Genomic DNA, 20,720 nt, shown 5'->3' on the forward strand with positions numbered 1-20,720 from the left:
CATCATTGCTTTACGTGTGCTGGCATCCTCTTGTCCGCTACCCCATGACTGGGGGATCCACAACGGACTTGGGAAAGAGGGCTTCTCCAGGAAGCTACACTACAGAACTCACTGCCATAAAGCTCTCAATGGCCGTGGGGGTTGTGAAAGCTACCCTCTGGTCTCTGATTCCCAAGGATGCTGAAATCGACATTGAGAATCAGGCTTCCTGTGTTGCCATGGAAAGTCTCCTTGTCAACGATGCCCAAGCCCAGAATGAGACTTCACTGCTCATCTCAGTCGAGAGGCACCTACCACCTTCTTAGCCACACACACGGAGGAGAGGCTGTGCCCCTCCGACCAGGGACTGCTGGTCACCCGGAAAATCACTTTGATGAGAACACCCTACAGGTAAGACCATCTCCAGGTTGCCAGACCACAAGATGATGAGTCGGTCTCAGGGAAATTCCTAAAAGGGGTGTTAATGGCTCAGACAAATGGATAGCAGTGATGATTTTTACAAGACCACTAATAAAACAAGCGATGTTGTGGTTTGTTTGATTTTACCTGCTCTCATGGCCTCTTGGCCTCACCCTCAAATTTGGCCCATTGTGAAGATAATAAAATCAATTAAGCCCAGCCTCATGGCTGTGATGAGACCAGGACTTTTCTAGAGCTGGAAGCTCGTAGGTTTGCAGGGATGGTGGGCAGCTTTCAGAGGGTCCTGGCACTAGCAGATGCTTATGACACATATATCAGTCATTACTGCTTTCAAAATAGTAATTCTAAGTTGCCCTGGACCAGAAACCCCAAACTATAAGCTCTACTCCTGGCCAGGCATGGTGTCTTATGCCTATAATCCCAGCACTTCGAGAGGCTGAGGTGGGAGAATTGCTTGAGGCCAGGAGTTCAAGACCAGCCTGGGCAACGTAGCGAGACATCATCTCTATCAAGAAAAGAAACAAAAATTAGCGGGACAGGTGGTGTGCACCTGTAGTCCCAGCTGCTCGGAAAGCTGACGCAGGAGGCTCGCTTGAGCTCAGGAGATGGAGGCTGCAGTGAGCTAGGATCATGCCACTGCCCTCCAGCCTAACTGACAGAGCAAGACCTTATCTCTAAAAAAATAAATAAAAGCCCAGATAGATCCCAAAGCCTGCATTCCTGTTTTACTGATATATGAACAAAAGCAAAGATGTCCCCCAGCCTCAAGTGACCTCTGAATGCAACCCACCGTGTCTTTTGCTCAGCTCAAGCGTGGCAATTAAAGCCAACATCAGGACATACAGAGGACTCTGGAAAATACTCTGGGCTGGAAGTCAAGAAAAAGGAATCCGAGGGCCAGCCCAGTTGCTTGCTAAGCCTCAGTTTTCCCACCTAAAGTAGGGAAGGGCATGATGTTTTGCAGTTATGGCTATATCATGAATCACTCCAAACTGAGCAGTGTAAAGCACCCATTTCTTAGGCTCACAGAGTCTTTGGGCAGGAATTAAGACAGAGCAGAAAGGGGATGGCTTATACCTGCCTTGTGGTGTCTGGGGCCTTAGCTGGAGAATTTCAGCAGCTGAGGCTGGAAGAGCTGGGGCTCCTCCCACAGACCGCCCTGTCTCCATATGGTCTCTCCTTGCGACCCCTTCTCCATGGAGGCTTCTTAGTTTTTCAAAGACGCGTGTCCTGAGAGAGAGACCAAGGAAGCTTCACCACCTTGGGTGACGTAGCCTCAGAAATTACCCTGCGGCTGGGCACAGTAGCTCACGCCTATAATCCCAGCAGTTTGGGAGGCCAAAGCGGGTGGATCACCTGAGGTCAGGAGTTCGAGACCAGCCTGGCCAACATGATGAAACCCTGTCTCTACAAAAAAATTAGCCAGGCATGGTGGTGCGTGCCTGTGATCCCAGCCACTTGGAAGGCTGAGACAGGAGAATCTCTTGAACTCGGAAGGTGGAGGTTGTAGTGAGCTGAGATCGCACCACTGAACTCCAGCCTGGGCAACAGAGCAAGGCTCCATCTCAAAACAAAGAGAAATCACACTGCATTCCTTTTGCATCTTTCTATTAACTAGGCCGTTAAAAAGTCCATCCAGGCCACGAGCAGTGGCTCACGCCTGTAATCCCAGTACTTTGGGAGGCCGAGGCAGGTGGATCATGAGCTCAGGAGTTCCAGACCAGCCTGGACGAAACCCCATCTCTACAAAAAAAAAAAAAAAAAAATTGCCAGGAGTAGTGACACATGCCTGTAGTCCCAGCTACTCTGGAGACTGAAGTAGGAAGATTACTTAAGCCTGGGAGGTCCAGACTGCAGTGAGCTGTGATCACGCCACTGCACTTCAGCCTGGGCAACAGAGCAAAATCCTGTCTCAAGGGGAAAAAAAAAAAGCCCACTCATATTCAAGGGGAGGAAATGGAGACCCTCACCTCTCAATGGAGATCCCCACCTCTCAATGGAGACCCTCACCTCTCAATGGAGACCCCCACCTCTCAATGGAGACCCTCACCTCTCAATGGAGATCCCCACCTCTCAATGGAGACCCTCACCTCTCAATGGAGACCCCCACCTCTCAATGGAGACCCTCACCTCTCAATGGAGACCCCCACCTCTCAATGGAGACCCTCACCTCTCAATGGAGACCCCCACCTCTCAATGGAGACCCTCACCTCTCAATGGAGACCCCCACCTCTCAATGGAGACCCCCACCTCTCAATGGAGACCCCCACCTCTCAATGGAGCCCCCACCTCTCAATGGAGACCCCCACCTCTCAATGGAGACCCCCACCTCTCAATGGAGACCCCCACCTCTCAATGGAGCCCCCACCTCTCAATGGAGACCCTCACCTCTCAATGGAGCCCCCCACCTCTCAATGGAGACCCCCACCTCTCAAGGGAGACCCCCACCTCTCAATGGAGCACGTCAGTGTCACATCATAAGAAGAACATGAGATGGTGTAAGATCAGTGTGGCCCGTTTTGGAAAATACAATCTGCCCCAATAATATCTTCCTTAAAGAGCCCATGCAAGAATTAAGCACCACGATTTCTGTAAATTCACTCAGGTAATGTACAGTGTTGCCCTCACGTAGCCCGTCTACTTGAAAGAGCCAGCGTGTACCTAAATCATTCTAATTCAAGAAAGCACGTGGAACAGGTGAGTTGCTACGGAGGAGAGATTAATACAGATGTAACGGAGTTAGGAAGGATGAACAGGTGGACAGACCAGGATGAATGAGAGAAAGTCCTCTGCAAACAGTCAAGGGCTGCTATTTCAGCGATGGTGGCAATGACAGCTGTAATCTGGAGAGAAATATAGAAAGACACGTGAGTTGCCCACTTTTTTTCTCTTAAAAGAAGCATCCCTTCCCCATCCCAAATCTAAGATGTATTTTTTCCATTCAATCAATCATTTACCCAGCAACTATCCATGGAGGGTCTAGTGGCTGCCAGGCATTATGGAAAACTGGAAGATGAACAAGGCTTGGTACCATCTCTCAAGGGGTGATGAAATACACACCTTATTTTATTTTATTTTATTTTTTTATTTTTGAGATGGAGTCTTGCTCTGTTGCCCAGGCTGGAATGCAGTGGCACGATCTCAGCTCACTGTAGCCTCCGCCTCCCACGTTCAACACGTTCAAGCGACTCTCCTGCCTAAGCCTCCCAAGTAGCTGGAACTACAGGCACCTGCCACCACCGCCCAGCTAACTTTTTTTTCTTTTTCTTTCTCTTTTTTTTTTTTTTGAGACCAAGTCTTGCTCTGTTGCCCAGGCTGGAGTGCAGTGGCACAATCACAGCTCACTGCAACCTCTGCCTACCTGGTTCAAGCGATTCTCCTGCCTCAGCCTCCCAAGTAGCTGGGACTACAGGCACCCGCCACCACACCCAGCTAATTTTTTTTGTGTATTTTTAGTGGAGACAGGGTTTACCGAGTTGGCCAGAATGGTCTCAATCTCTTGACCTTGCAATCCTCCTGCCTTGGCCTCCCAAAGTGCTGGGATAACAAGAGTGAGCCATCATGGCCGGCCGAAATACACACTTTAAGTGACGGGCCTGAAGTGGGTAGGGACAGAGAACGCTGGCAAAAGACACAGTTATACGCTGCACCTGCTGCATCCTGCAATTTTCCCAGGTTGAATATGACTCTGGAAAACAAACCCCACCAGCTAGGGCTCTGGTCCCTGCTCAGTCCCCATGAGAGAAGAATGCCAGCCCCCAACAGCTAAGTTTCCTTTTCTCACTCCTTTTGGCACTTCTCTGGCTCCTGCCCTTCCTCCAGGGCTGGCCTCTGCAGTCGCTGTCCCCAGGTCCGCCTCCAGTCCCCACTTCCCCACCCAATCTGGGGGTTAACATTTTCTGATGTTCCCTGCAGGGTTTGAAGTGCAGCTGTTACTGCCATTTGGAAATGGCTTTTGAGAGAAAAAAAAAAAAAAAAAAAAAAAAAAAAAAAGCAGCTCAGCTCCTTCTTGGAAACACCCACAGTGCCATCCTCTGGTGAAAGTTGGGAATTCCACCTGCTGCCAGCTTCCCTCTGCAGTTTAAAGGATGGCCTTTAAATGTCTCCTTGGAGATACTTCCAAAGAACTCCGGCTCCACATGTGACCTGCGAGCTCCGGTGGCGGGAGTCTGGAGGTCGGCTCTGCTTCCCATGTGGAAATTCTAGGAAGTGAAAGCACGTCGACAGGGAGTCTGGGCCCTCAAGGAAAAAAGGAGGAAGGGATGTTCCACCACCAGGATATGAGAATGAAACGCTGCATCCTGTCTTTTGGTCAGCAGGTGAAGGGTTTGTGTGTTTCCTTGCTCGCTCGCTTGCTTGCTTGTTTTTTGAGACAGAGTCTTGCTCTGTCACCCAGGCTGGAGTGCAGTGGCGCTATCACAGCTCACTGCAATCTCCGCCTCTCAGGTTCAAGTGATTCTCCTGCCTCAGCCTCCCGAGTAGCTTGGATTACAGGCATGAGCCACCACACTCAGCTAATTTTTGTAATTTTAGTAGAGATGGGGTTTCACCATGATGCCCAGGCTGGTCTCAGACTCCAGAGCTCAGGCAATCTGCCCGCCTTGGCCTCCCAAAGTGCTGGGATTACAGGTGTGAGCCACGGCGCCTGGCCAGCAGGTGAGTTTATTCTGCAAAATAAGAATGGAATGAGCTTCACTCTCTCCCCAGAAACAGGTTCATTGGCAGGAAGGTGACAGTTGGAGAGACAAAAAGGCAGTGAGACCAGTACCCAGACTGGAACTCAATCTGCATTGGAGTTTTCTGCCCAAGAAAACAAGGAAGTAAGAAACCATAGGCCTCGAAAAGGCCCAGAAGGGAGGATAACTTGAGGCTAGGAGTTCAAGACCAACCTGGGCAACATAGCAAGACCCCATCTTTAGTTTAAAAAAACAACAGCAGATGTTTACATGTAGGTCATAGTTGTTTATATCTGGTATTTTCTCCATTAAGTAAATTTAGATTCGCTTATTCATTTTTCTGGATTCCTTTGTTCCTTCAACAGACAGTTTTTGGTGCCGGGCACCAATCTCAGTGCTAAGAATACCAAATACGCCAAAGTTCCGGCGTCTGTGGAGCAAGAGGAGGCAACGAATAAATAAAATATGTAAGTAAACTACATAGGATACTAAGAAGGTGCTAAGTAAAACAGCCACAGACACAAAAAGCGACAAGGGGCGATGGGGGAAGACCTGGATGTGGCGAGGGACACTCTTTGGCTTCCTGAGGAGAGAGGGAACTCCAGGCAGACGGAACAGCTCACGCTAAGGCCCAGAGATGAAAGGGTGCTCATCACGCTTGAGAAACCATCAAGGAGCAAATACAAGAGAGCGAGTGAGAAGAGCAGACGAAGACGACGCAGAGAGATCCCTGGGTCTGTTAGATACAGTGAATTCCAGGTTTCTCTTCAAAGCATCAGTAAGTCAGTATGCTCAGCTCTCTTATTCTTTCATTCTCCATGTTAAAGTTTAACTGCCCTGTAGTTTCAGTAAACAACCTTTTCCACCAGTTCTAATCAGTAGTTCACATCTGTTCCCCTGGTCCCCTGCTCCGTCCTGACGCATCCTGGTCACCTGCTCCAGTCACCTGCTTTGACTCCTGGTTACCTGCTCTGACCTGTCCTGTAACTGTCCTTCCCACCAAACTACCCACACTGCCACTCCGGCTTGTACTCCTGCTCTCTTTAAAACAGCCAATCGGAATTCGCCTAGACTGTGCAGTCTAACCCTAGCCAGTATGGGAAGGACACAGCAGAAGAGGTGACCTCCAGCAGGAATAAGAACCTCCCCCTCCCTTGTCCAGGTGAGCACGCGCCGTTGTTCCATCTGTGAGCCGCACCCTGCTATAGAAGTCAGTTGCCTTGCCGAAGAAATTTGTATCCAAGGGCTACTTCTTTTGCAGCACCGAAAATTTACAAATAACAGGTCCAGATTCGATAGGAACTTACAGGCCATTACAGATGTTGACTTTTCCTCTGATGAAAGGGGACCCTTGCAGGGTTTTAAGGACACGATCTGCCTTCCACGTTAGCCTCTGCACACACATTCTGCTGCACACTGAGGATGAAAGGAAGGGCACGATGGTAGAAATGGGAGAACGGTTGAGAGGCTGTTGGAGTAACCCAAGCAAAAAGAAGAGTGTGGATTGGACAAGGTGGCAGCAGCGTGGGTGGTGACAAAGGGCTGGGTTTGGGACACGGTAGTCCCTGGTTTCAATTACCTGCGGTCAACCGTAATCGGAAAATAGTAACGGTAAATTCCAGAAGTCAACAATTCATAAGATTTAAATTGCATGCTATTCCAAGGGGCGTGATAAACTCTCTCACCATCCTGCCCTCTCCCACCCAAGATGCGAATCATCCTTTTGTCCAATGGATTCACGCTGTCTACACCACCCACCCATTAGTTACTCAGTAGCTGTCTCAGTTATCAGATCGACTGTCAAGGTATCACAGGATTCGTGTTCAAGGTCAATAGCAACCTGTCACTACATCACGATGCCTGCATCACCCACCTCACCTCTTCTCAAGACGCAGGCATTTTATCATCTGGTATCATCACAAGAAGAAGGGGAAGTACAGTACAATATTTTGGCCGGGCGCGGTGGCTCACGCCTGTAATCCCAGCACTTTGGGAGGCCAAGGCAGGCAGATCACAAGGTCAGGAGCTCAAAACCATCCTGGCCAACATGGTGAAACCCCGTCTCTACTAAAAATACAAAAATTAGCCGGGTGTGGTGGCGGGCACCTGTAGTCCCAGCTACTCAGGAGGCTGAGACAAGAGAATCGTTTGAACCCGGGAGGCAGAGGTTGCAGTGAGCTGAGATCGCGCCACTGCACTCCAGCCTGGCAACAGAGCAAGATTCCGTCTCAACAACAACAACAAAAAGATATTTCTGAGACAGAGAGATCACATTCACATTACTTTACTAAAGTGTATTATTATAAGTTTGGTGCAGTGGCTGACACCTATAATCCCAACACTTTAGGAGGCCAATGGGGGTGGATCACTTCAGCCCAGGAGTCAGAGACCAGCCTGGGCAACATAGTGAAACGCTTGCCTCTACAAAAAATTTGAAAAATAGCCAAGAAAGAAAGAAAGAAAAGGAAGGAAGGAAGGGAGTGAGGAAGGAAGGGAGGGAAAGGAAGGGGAGGGGAGGGGAGGGGAGGGGGGGAGGGGAGGGGAGGGGAGGGGAGGGGAGGGGAGGGGAGGGAAGGGAAGAAAAGAAAACAGGCCACGCTGCAAAGGCTAGCCAGGAGCTGAAGCTCTGATGGAGAGAAGGTTGTGTAATGTTAGCAAGTTCAGTGATAGCAGGAGAAAAGGCCAGGAAACCAAGACTAGGAGCAGCTTCAGAAACATCCCATGGTCCCCTAGAAAGGACAAAAGCCACGCAGGACACAAAGGCAAAGATGCGTAGGTTTGAGGAGCACATTGGATGAGGCTTGTACGATGCCTGTTTTGGAATGCTTGCCCCAGTCAGGCCTCCTTCTCAATGAGCCTCTCCTCACCCAGAGTCCCTGATACTCTAAACATGTTTTATTCCAAGAGGCCTAATGTCTCCCACCTTCGTTCCATCTGCCCCCCAATGGACACAGCCAACTGAAGCAGAAGTGTGGTGGATACTGACACAAGGTCTGTGAATCCTTGCTATGTCAAGGATCCATCAAATTCCCTCCTGAAACTCTGAAATAAGAGACAAAGACATTTGACGGTCAATGGCAGGGACGAGAGTGGAAAGGTTATCAAGTAGATAAAGAATGTGACGAGCAGCCTGGGGGGTCACATGTAAGACAGAACACAGAGGAAGATGGATGAGAAACAGGAACGGGGCAGACACAAAGATGAGCAGAAATGACACCTCACACCTGATGGATGGAGAAAGAGGCCTCGGACCCTGGCTCTCCCGACCTCTACATTCAATGCCACCATGTTGCACAACTTCAGAGATTATCATGTACCTCATAGTCCATGCAAATGATACCTTTGGAATTGTGCAGTGCACAGCTTGTGCGACTGAACATGGCAGACCTGTCTCTACCTATACTTCATTCCTGTGACCATGACATTGCCTCTAGTGTCTTCATAGTAATCCTTCTCCATAAGCTAGCACAGTGGGTTTCTGTTTCTTTCCAGCACAAGAGTTTTGATCAAGCACACGCTCGGGAGGCAAAGACCATCATGCTGGATTTCTACTCCCTTGACTGACTGGCTCTAAGACCATCAGTATCTCTGTGTTGTAGATTTCCAGGAAGTGTCCTTCACCGGAGGACACTGGACTTAACCATCTGAGGACCTGAAAAGCAAGCACACGTAGTCTGCTACGGCTGGGAGAACCGGCCATCCTCTTCTTTAATGGAATTTGCGGTCACGGTCTCTTCTTGTATGTGTGTAGGGTGTTGGCACGTAGGCCTAAAAAGCTAAGACTAACAAAGATGGTGGTCTGAAACACTGGGAAACTTGTTTGGTAAAGACCTGGGTTTTGCCCAGGTTAGGAAATTCTGATTCAGTGCTGAGTGGCTGGTGGATCCCATATCTGGGATTATCTAATTCCTGCATAAAATTCTCATCCCTCCTAAACAGATTCAGCTACACGCATATCGCCTCTCCGCTGGTCCCCACCATCTCTGCCTAAAAGAGAAGCATGTAATACACAGTGAAGCCTATAGGCACCTAAGCAGAGAGAGCCGGGTGATCAAGGGTGTCTGAAAATCACTCTCCTGTCCGGCCACCGTGGCTCACACCAGTAATCCCAGCACTTTGGGAGGCCAAGACAGGCAGATTGCTTCAGCTCAGGAATTCAAGACCAGCCTGAGCAACAGGGCAAAACCCCATCTCTACCAAAAAGTACAAAAAATTAGCTAGGCATGGTGGCACACACCTGTGGCCCCAGCTATTCGGGAGGCTGAAGTGGGAGGATGGCTTCAGCCCAGGAAGTGGAGGTTGCTGTGAGCTAAGATGGCATCGCTGCAATCCAGCCTGGGCAACACAGTGAGATCCTGTCTTTAAAAAAAGAAAGAAAAGTATTTTCCTCTTCCCATCCTCTTCCCTCTCCAGCTGGCTGGAGTCTGAGGTCCCCCACACTTACGTCTCCAATTTATCTATGTTGCAGCTCATGAAAAGAAATTTTTAACAGCAAGCCTCATATTCATTCATACTTCATGCACCTTCCTGTGTTAGACAAAGTACCTTCCTCAAAAGAAATCCCCCCCTTATTCTAAGCACATTGCAAAGCCCACTCTTTGCATATGCGTTGGTTTTGTGACTGTCACAGTCTCCTCCCCCACCCCAGGCTGCCACCAATAAATCAAATCACTTAATGCTGTTTTGAATAAATGGAAAGATCAGAGTGCAATTCCAATGCTGTGGTGTTAGGCATTTGCTTGACAGAGGTAACATTTTTCACGAGATTCATTTCTGTTTCCTCAAGTTATCATTAAAAACAGAAATTGAGCTATATATTGATGGACTCAAACTACAGCACATACATTTTGTGGATTCTAAAATCAACCAACCAAAAAAAACAAAAAATGATGGAAACGCTGAAAGCCAGCCTGAGTGTTTGCTTGCATTCTGGCACGTGAGGTCTCAAACAGCGGTTCTCAGAGTGGGCCTCAGCCCAGCCACAGCAACAGCCCCTGGGAATTTGGGGGACGTGAACATTCGTGAGCCTCACCCTACACCTACTGACTAGACACTCTGGGTTCTGAGGTTTTTTTTTTTTTTTTTAAGACGGAATCTCGCTCTGTCACCCAGGCTGGAGTGCAATGGCGCGATCTCAGCTCACTGCAAACTCCGCCTCCCTGGTTCAAGTGATTCTCCTGCCTCAGGCTCCCCGGTAGCTGGGATTACAGGCATGCATCACCACACTCAGCTAGTTTTTGTATTTGTAGTAGAGACGGGGTTTCACCATGTTGGCCAGGTTGGTCTCGAACTCCTGACCTCAGGTGATCCACCCACCTTGGCCTCCCAAAGTACTGGGATTACAGGTGTGAGCCACCACGCCCGGCTGGGTTCTGGAGCTTTAACCTAGGGTTTTAACAAGCCCTCCAGGTAATGCCAATGAATGGTCAAGTTTGAGAACCAAAGAGTTCTGCTTATTGGAGCTCATTAAAAGGGAGTCATTATCCTTAGCAAACTAACACAGGAAATGAAAATCAAATACCACATGTTCTCACTTATAAGTGGGAGCTAAAGGGCCAGGTGTGGTGGCTAATGCCTGTAATCCCAGCACTTTGGGAAGCTGAAGCAGGCCAATCACTTGAGGCCAGGAGTTTGAGACTGGCCTGGTCAACATGGTGAAACCCCATCTTTACTAAAAATACAAAAATTACCCCCAATTGATGGTGGGTACCTGTAATCCCAGCTACTTAGGAGGCTAAGGCAGGAGAATCACTTGAGAGACAGAGATTGCAGTGAGCTGAGATTGTGCCACTGCACTCCAGCCTGGGCGACAGAGTGAGACCCTAGCTCAGATAAATAAATAAATAAATAAATAAAAATAAAAACATAAATGAACAAGGCACGGTGGCTCATGCCTATAACCCCAGCACTTTGGGATACAAAGGAGGGAGAAAAACTTGAGGCCAGGAGTTCAAGCCCATCCTGGGCAACATAGCAAGACTCTGGACGAAGGATATGAACAGACACTTTACAAAAGAAGACACACATGAGGCCAATAAACATGTGAAAAAAATGCTCATCATCACTGGTCATTAGAGAAGTGCAAATCAAAACTACATTGAGATATCATCTCACGCCAGTTAGAACGGCAATCATTGAAAAATCCGGAGACAACAGATGCTGGAGAGGATGTGGAGAAATATGAACACTTTTACACTGTTGGTGGGAGTGTAAATTAGTTCGACCATTGTGGAAGACAGTGTGGCAATTCCTCAAGGACCTAGAAATAGAAATTCCATTTGACCCAGCAATCCCATTACTGGGTATATATCCAAAGGATAACAAATCATTCTACTATAAGGACACATGCACACGAATGTTCATTGCAGCACTGTTTACAATAGCAAAGACCTGGAACCAACCCAAATGCCCATCGATGATAGACTGGACAGGGAAAATGTGGCACATATACACCATGGAATACTATGCAGCCATCAAAAATGATGAGTTCGTGTCCTTTGTAGGGACATGGACAAACCTGGAAACCATCATTCTCAGCAAAATGACACAAGAACAGAAAATCAAACACCGCATGTTCTCACTCACAGGCGGGTGTTGAACAATGAGAATACAGGGACACAGGGAGGGGAGCATCACACACTGGGGTCTGTCGTGGGGGAAATAGGGGAGGGACAGCAGGGGGTGGGGAGTTGGGGGGAGAGAGCACGGGGGAGAAATGCCAGATATAGGTGAAGGGGAGGAAGGCAGCAAATCACACTGCCATGTATGTATCTATGCAACAATCTTGCATGTTCTTCACATGTACCCCAAAACCTAAAATGCAATTAAAAAAAAGGAAAAAAAAATTAAAATCAGCTGGGTATGATGGTACTTACCTATAGTCCCAGCAACTCAGGAAGCTAAGACAGGAGGATTCCTTGATGAACCCAAGAGTTCAAGGCTTCAGTGAGGTGTGATGGCACCACTGCACTCCAGCCTGGGTGACAGAGCGAGATCTCTGTCTCTAAAAAAAAATAAAAATAAAAACACTGATGAAGTTCCTTCACCATGCCAGCAAGCGAGGCTTTGGAGCCGAGTAAGAACTAGTCACTGCCTACAGTTTTGTGGGAGAGAGAGCTAGAAAATCCCGCGGACAATTATGTGTCACAGATGTTAACTCAGACACATGGGCCACGTGTGGGTTGAACACAAAGGGAGCCCTCACTCTGGCTAGGGTAACACAAGGGACACCTTCAGGGGAGAAAATCCTTAAAGTCGGCTTGAAAGAGCAGGGGGAGTTGTGTAGGAAGGAGTGAAAACTACACATTAGATTAGGAGAGCTACATGTGGAAAAAAAAATGTGGAGGGGCGAGATTATTAAAGGGCCTGGATGAGTCCAGGGAGCTCAGATACGCATGTGGGAGGCTGGTTGCTTCAAGACCATGTTTCAGGCTCCAGGGCCAGCGAAGATCCCACTTTGTCCAGAAAATACATGCTGGGGGGGTTCAGAGTTATATTCAAAACCAGTACGCAGACCAGCTGTAACTGTGCCTGTTCTCTGCCTGGGAAGGATTTTAAAAAGTCAACTCCTCATCAAATGCTGGAATTTATTTTCTTTTTAGTGTGTGTGAGATAGGGTCGTCTTGCTCTGTTGCCCAGGCTGGAGGGTAGGGTGCAATCACAGCTCATTTGGGCCTCGAATTCCTGGGCTCAAGCCGTCCTTCAACTTCAGCCTCCCAAGTAGCTGGGGCTACAGGCACACACCACCATGTCCCACTAATTTTTTGGTTTTGTTTTTGTTTTGTCGTAGAGATGGGGTCTCACTATGTTACCCAGGCTGGTCTTGAACTCCTGGCTTCAAGTGATCCTCTCACTTTGGCCTCCCAAAGTGCTGGGATTACAGGTATGAGACACAGCACCCAGCCTGGAATTTTCTTTCATATCTTTTTTTTGGCGGAGGCAGGGGGAGACAGAGTTTCACTCTTGTTGCCTAGGCTGGAGTGCAATGGCGTGATCTCGGCTCACTGCAACCACTGCAATCTCTGCCTCCTGGGTTCAAGTGATTCTCCTGCCTCAGCCTCCTGAGTAGATGGGATTACAGGCATGCGCCATCATGCCCAGCTAATTTTTGTATTTTTAGTAGAGACGGGGTTTCACCACGTTGGCCAGGCTGGTCTTGAACTCCTGACCTCAGGTGATCCATCTGCCTTGGCCTCCCAAAGTGCTGGGATTACAGGCGTGAACCACCATGCCCAGCCTTCTTTTATAATATCTTATAGTCATTTTCCACTTCAGGGCTGGGGTGCTTACTGCCTCCGTCTTAGAACAAACACTCTCAGAAAGATCATTTTCTGTTTCACTCTATTGCCCTGTCATCTCAGTCCCCTGAACCTAGAACTGCCTCCCATGTGGCTCTTCGAAATCTGCTGTTTCCCACCCAAATGCCCGGGAACAGGTGAGTGAGCACAGGAGCTGGGGCATCTGACACTGGAACACTAGAAGGAATGAGCTGCTGATCCACTCCACAGCACAAAGGAATCTGTCATTGTGATGCACCAGAGAGATCAGACACAACGGACTGCATGCTGCCCAGTGTAAATGACATCGACATGAAACTCTAGGACTGGCAAAAAGACACCAGAACGGCTGCTGCCGGGGGCACGGGATGGAGCACAGAACACTTGAGGAATTTGATGGAAATGTTCTCACGCTTACTGTGCTTGTGGTGACACAGGTTCATACATTCGTTACTCATCCAACTGTCTGCTGTCGAGGGGTGCATGTGACTTGTGCAAATGAAACCTCCACAAAGTTAGTTTTAAAAGCGGTTTTTTGTTTTTTTGGTTTTTGGTTTTTGTGACACAGAGTTTCACTCCATCGCACAGACTGGAACGCAGAGGTGCGATCTCGGCTCACTGCAACTTCTGCCTCCCGGGTTCAAGCGATACTCCTGCCTCAGCCACATGAGTAGCTGGGATTACAGGTGCCTACCACTGTACCCGGCTAATTTTTTTGTGTTTTTAGTAGAGACAGGGTTTCATCATGTTGGCCAGGCTGGTCTCAAACTCCTGACCTCAAGTAATCCTCCCTCCTCAGCTTCCCAAAGTGCTGGGATTACAGGCGTGAGTCACTGCACCCAGCCTTAATGTGTTATTTTAAGTTGACATCGGAACTTCTGGATTTCAGGTTGGTGTATGGGGCAAGATCTTAAAGCGAATACTCCCTCCAGTGCCAAATTTCTTATCTGTGTGCAGTTAAGCATGTTGATGCTTAGGGTGGAGTCTGTGCATGTACAAATAGAACCAGCTGTCTTAACAGAAAGTTCCACAGGGATGCCTGCAAGCCTCTCCATATCAGACCAGTTCCTAGTGCTTCTGCATTCAGAAAGCCAGACACATGCCAACAGGGGCCCTCACAGAAGATGGCAGGAGTAGTATCATGAGGGAAAGAATGAAAACCAGAGACTATAAGGCCAACATCCCCTACTGGGCAGGAAGTCTTCCCAGCACACCTACCAGATGGCCAGCCAATGATGACGGTGATGATAATGGTGGTGATGGTGATGGTGATGATGGTGATGGTGATGATGGTGGTGATGACAGTGATGGTGATGATGGTGATGGTGATGATGGTGGCGATGATGGTAATGGTGATGGTGATGATGGTGGTGATGGTGATGATGGTGGTGATGATGGTGATGGTGATGGTGATGATGCTGGTGATGATGGTGATGGTGATGGTGATGATGCTGGTGATTATGGTGATGGTGATGATGCTGGTGATGATGGTGATGGTGATGATGGTGGTGATGAAGGTGATGGCAATGATGGTGATGATGGTGGTGATCATGGTGATGGTGATGATGCTGGTGATGATGATGGTAATGATGGTGGTGATGACGGTGATGGTGATGATGCTGGTGATGATGGTGATGGTGATGGTGATGATGCTGGTGATGATGGTGATGGTGATGATGCTGGTGATGATGGTGATGGTGATGATGGTGGTGATGAAGGTGATGGCAATGATGGTGATGATGGTGATGGTGATGATGCTGGTGATGATGCTGGTGATGATGGTGGTGATGACGGTGATGGTGATGATGCTGGTGATGATGGTGACGGTGATGGTGATGATGCTGGTGATGATGGTGATGGTGATGATGTTGGTGATGAAGGTTATGGTAATGATGGTGATGATGGCGATGATGATGGTGATGATGCTGGTGATGATGGTGATGGTGATGGTGATGGTGATGATGCTGGTGATGATGGTGATGGTGATGATGGTGGTGATGAAGGTGATGGTAATGATGGTGATGATGGCGATGATGATGGTGGTGATGATGGTGATGGTGATGATGATGGTGATGATGGTGATGGTGATGATGCTGATGATGATGGTGATGGTGATGATGGTGGTGATGAAGGTGATGGTAATGATGGTGATGATGGCGATGATGATGGTGGTGATGATGGTGATGGTGATGATGATGGTGATGATGGTGATGACGGTGATGGTGATGATGCTGGTGATGATGGTGATGGTGATGATAATGGTGGTGATGATGGTGATGGTGATGATGGTGGTGATGACAGTGATAGTGATGGTGGTGATGATGGTGATGATGGTGATGGTGATGATGATGATAATAATGGTGGTGATGATGGTGATGGCGATGATGGTGGTGATGTTCATGATGACAGATGGTGATGGTGATGATGCTGGTGATGATGATGATAATGGTGGTGATGATGGTGATGGTGATGATGGTGGCGATGATGGTAGTGATGGCAGTGATGGTGATGATAGTGATGGTGGTGATGATGGTGATGGTGATGCTGGTGATGGTGGTGATGATAGTGATGTGATGATGGTGGTGAGGACTGATGGTGATGATGCTGGTGATGGTGATGGTGATGGTGATAATGGTGATGATGGTGATGGTGATGATGGTGGTGATGATGGTGATGGTGATGATGCTGGTGATGATGGTGATGGAGATGATGGTGATAATAATGGTGATGGTAACAAATATCCTGACTCTTCTCTCCCTTAACTGAGAAGGACCCTTAGATTCTTTTGAACCAAAGCATTTAGGGGAGCCACCAACCACTGATCTGAGGTCACACTGAAAATTAAATATAATTCTAGTGTTGTTGAGAAAAGAATTTTATGATGAGGCGCAGTCTTGTTCTCTTAACATCATTTGTCTATTCAATGCTTATGAGTATCCACCACACTCCAGATACTATGCTGGAGACTGCAAAAGACGAAGATGAGCCAGCCACTGCCTCAAGGAATTTATGTTCTAAGAGTAGATTGGCACCCTGCCAAATAAGGTTATATCATGAATGTGAACAGAAACATTGCATGGTTCTAAGGAAACGCAGTGAAGGGAGACACATGTTCTGCTTGGTAGGGGGTGACAGTGAGCTGACTCCAGAGGGATAAAAGGAATGTTCCAGATGGAGAAGAGGATGGGGATGTGAGGGTTGAAAGGAACTGCCAGTTTCAGGGATCAGCTAGTAGACTTGAGTGGCAAGGAGAGCAAAGGGCATGAGGCAAATGATGGAGAGATGAGGCTGGGAAACTCCATTGAGATCAGATCGAGAAGGACTTTGTAAACCAGGCTGAGTTTGGATTCCACCTTGAACGCAATGGAGAGCCATGGAGGGGTTTTAAGTAAGGGTGTAACAGACACGTCTGCATTTAAGAAACAATGGTCTGGCTGTAGTGATAGGCTCAGACTGAAAGAGTGGAAAACCAGGAATCTTTTCAATAGCCTGGTCAGGAGATGAGGGTGTCCCGAAATAAAGCAACTGAGATGTAGAGGACATTCCTTAAGGACATTTAAAAGATGCAGTTGGAGATCAACCAGGCAGGGCAGAGAAATCAAACAAGGATGATTCCAGATTTCTGTCGTGGGAGGTGCCATTCAGCCAACTACAGCTAACAATTACAGTAGGCAGAGGTGGTGGGGCGTGGCATGCAACAGACACCTTTTTGCAAGCTTCTGCTTGAGTCTGGGAGTTTGAGACCAGCCTGGGCAACACAGCAAAACCTCATCTTTACAAAACATTTAAAATTAGCCAGGCATGGTGGCAAGAGCCTTTAGTCATAGCTACTTGGGAGGCTGAGGCAGGAGGATGGCTTATGCCCAGGAGTTTGAGGTTTCAGTAAGCTATGATCATGCCACTGTTCTCCACCCTGGGTGACAACGTGAGACCCTGTCTCTTAAAAAAATAGAAACAAGCCGGATGCAGTGACTCATGCCTGTGATCCCAACACTTTGGGAGGCTGAGGCAGGTAGATCACCTGAGGTCAGGAGTTTGAGACCAGCCTGGCCAACAGGTAAAACCTTGTCTCTACTAAAAACACAAAAAATTATCCGGGTGTGGTGGCGCATGCCTGTAATCCCAGCTACTCAGAAGGCTGAGGCAGGAGAATTGCTTGAACCTGGAAGACAGAGGTTGCAGTGAGTAGAGATTGTGCCACTGCACCCTAGCCTGGGTGACCGAGTGAGATTCCACATCAAGAAAGGAAAGAAAGAAAGAAAGATGAAAGAAAAAGAAAGAAAGAAAGAAGGAAAGAAGGAAGGAAGGAAGGAAGGAAGGAAGGAAGGAAGGAAGGAAGGAAGGAAGGACCCCTTTGATCTCTTTGGGGCAGCTCTGACCTAGCTCTTGGGACATCCCAAGCCCTGATCCCATTTCAGATGTCCAAAGGCAGCCATCATGTCTCAAGCTTCTTGTGTGGCGACGTCCTTGTGCTCAGTAACTCTGGTCCTCTTGTTCCTTCACTCCTAATAGAATACACATCCACAAATGACGCACGGGGGGAAGTCTCATTTTCAAAACCCCACACCAGGAAAAGACTGACCCTTTTAAGGCTTTAAGGTTTTTTTGTTTTTGAGTGACAAGATGTCACTCCGTTACCCAGGCTGGAGTGCAATGGTGCAGTCACAGCTCACTGCAGCCTCAACCTTGCAGCTCAAGCAATTCTCCAATCTCAGCCTCCTGAGTAGCTAGGACCACAGGCATGAGCCACCATGCCCAGTTAATTCGTGTGTTTTTTTGTAGTGACAGGGTTTTGCTGTTTCCCAGGTTGGTCTCGAACTCTTGAGCTCATTCTCAAGCAATCCCCCGACCTTAGTCTCCCAAAGTGCTGGGATTACAGGCATGAGCCATGGCACCAGCCTAAATATCTTTTTTAATGTCTTTTTTTAATAGACTATAACATCAGCATATGGTTTTGAAAATACATAAAACAAATAACATTTTAAAAACCACTCATAATCCTATTATTAATATTTGAGAATATTTCTTTTCTATTTGTCTTCTATTCATATAGATATGTGTTTTATGTACTTAATTTTGTAGTATGAGCATTTTTCTAGGTCTCTTATATTTCCTGGAAAATATGCTTTTTAAATGGCTAAATAGAGTTCAACATGAGTGTCCTTACATTAAGTTAGCTCCTAAATTGTACATTTAATATGTTTCTGTGTCTGTACAGTACATGTATATGTTGTTTTGCTGTTTTTGCTATTACAAAACCCTGTGCCAAGTATGTTTCTGTATAAATCTTCGGTAATCTTTCCTAATTTCTTTTTTTTGAGACAGGGTCTCACTCTGTCAACCAGGCTGGAGTACAGTGGCATGATCACAGCTCACTGTAGACTCAACCTTACCAGCTCAGGTGATCCTCCTACCTCAGCCACCCAGGTACCTAGGACTGCAGGTACACGCCACCATACCTGACCAGTTTTTTTTATTTTTTGTGGAGACGAAGTCTCTCTGTGTTGCCCAGGCTGATCCCGAACTCTTAGGCTCAAGCAATTCACCCACCCTGGCCTCCCAAAGTGCTGGGACTGCAGGTATGAGCCACCATCCCAGCCTCTAATTATTTCTTTAAGATAAATTACTGCTATGGTCCAGAGATTAAAAGACTTATTTGAAGCCGGGTGAAGTGGCTCACGCCTGTAATCCCAGCACTTTGGGAGGCCAAGGCGGGAAGATCACTTGAGGTCAGGAGTTCAAGATCAGCCCGGCCAACATGGCAAAACCCCATCTCTACTAAAAATACAAAAATGAGCCAGGCGACATGGCATGCACCTGTAATCCCAGCTACTCAAGAGGCTGAGACAGGAGAATCACTTGAGCCCAGGAGGCGGAGGCTGCAGTGAGCCAAGATCGCGCCATTGCACTCCAGCCTGGGCGACAAAGCAAGATTCCAAAAAAAAAAAAAAAAAAAAGACTTATTTGAGCATATTTAAGGGTGTTACTTAAAACAAACTTCTTCCTAATAGACAAAGGGATGGTTTTATCCTTTCTCTGGATGCTTTTGGCCTTTCTCTGGTTGACTGGAGAGGCAAACGCACGGCCACACTTCGCATAGCGTCGAGTTTCTGAAAGACATTTACGGACTCTTTCTTGGTGGAAATTTGAAACTTTACTCCTCCCGGAATGGGCATCCCCTGTGACTTATGACTGGCCTGCGCCGGCTCAGTGGCTGCAAATGCTGTCATCATAGGCCGTCAAGCAAATGGAAAGAAACTGCCTGGGTCCCTGAGGCTCTGAGCAGACACCAGGGAACAGTGGCTGCTCTCTTCTGTTTCCAAAGGAACATGTTGTTTTAATAACATCCAGAAATGTTTTCACAAAGGCTTTTGCTCCCCAGGACTTTCCTATCAAGCCTGGGGCCTGCCTGCCCTGCTTATTCTCTGAGCCTGTCCTTCCTGAAATGCAATAGCTGGCCAGCCGAGTCCCCGGCTGCCTCCCCGACCCTGAGCAAAGATCATGGGGCATGGTAACTGACCGCGTTCAAGGAATGCGAGCACCATGCCTTGGCCCAGATCATGAACTCCCGGTCCAAGGGCTGGACAAGCTTCAGATGGCTGTGTGCAAATCAGCCCACTCAAGTTCTTTCTGCAAATACACGGAATGTCCTCCTCAAAATCTGACTTACAGCCGGGCGCAGTGGCTCACGCCTGTAATCCCAGCACTTTGGGAGGTCGAAGTGGGCAGATCGCTGGAGGTCAGGAGTTTGAGACCAGCCTGGCCAACATAGTGAAACCCCATCTCTACTGAAAGTACAGAAATTCCCTGGGTATGGTGGTGCATGCCTGTAATCTCAGCTACTCGGGAGGCTAAGGCAGAAGAAATGCTTGAGCCTAGGAGGCGGAGGTTGAAGTGAGCTGAGATCATGCCACTGCACTCCAGCCTGGGCGACAGAATAAGACCATCTCAGATTTTTAAAACTGACTTACTAATTAGTAGGGCCTGGGGAGCAAAGATGCAGCATGGTGTTAATCCCACCCAAGTGTAATTCACTCTAGAATACTCATGTCCGGACCCCAGAAGAATAGGTCTGCCCCATGCATGCTCAGAGCTCTGAACCAAAGGGAAGGAGGAGGCATAGGGAGGAGGCACACATGCCCCTTCCTCGTGGCAGAGGTAGCCCCAGAAAGGGTGGCTGGAAGACAATGGTGAAACTAAGTGGAAATATGTAATGCAATTGGCAGGGCGAGCACATATCTGTGCTAAAGACAAGAGACAGAAGACCAGGGAGATAGGCTTTCATCCCAAGTTTTGGTCCAAGCCAGGCAGACAGATGGTGTTTTATTTTAAGAGGGTCAGTTTGGCA

The sequence above is a fragment of the Aotus nancymaae genome, unplaced genomic scaffold (assembly GCF_030222135.1).
Source record: "Aotus nancymaae isolate 86718 unplaced genomic scaffold, 86718_ANA_hifiasm-v0.15.2.pri h1tg000012l, whole genome shotgun sequence".
Lineage (NCBI taxonomy): Eukaryota > Metazoa > Chordata > Mammalia > Primates > Aotidae > Aotus > Aotus nancymaae.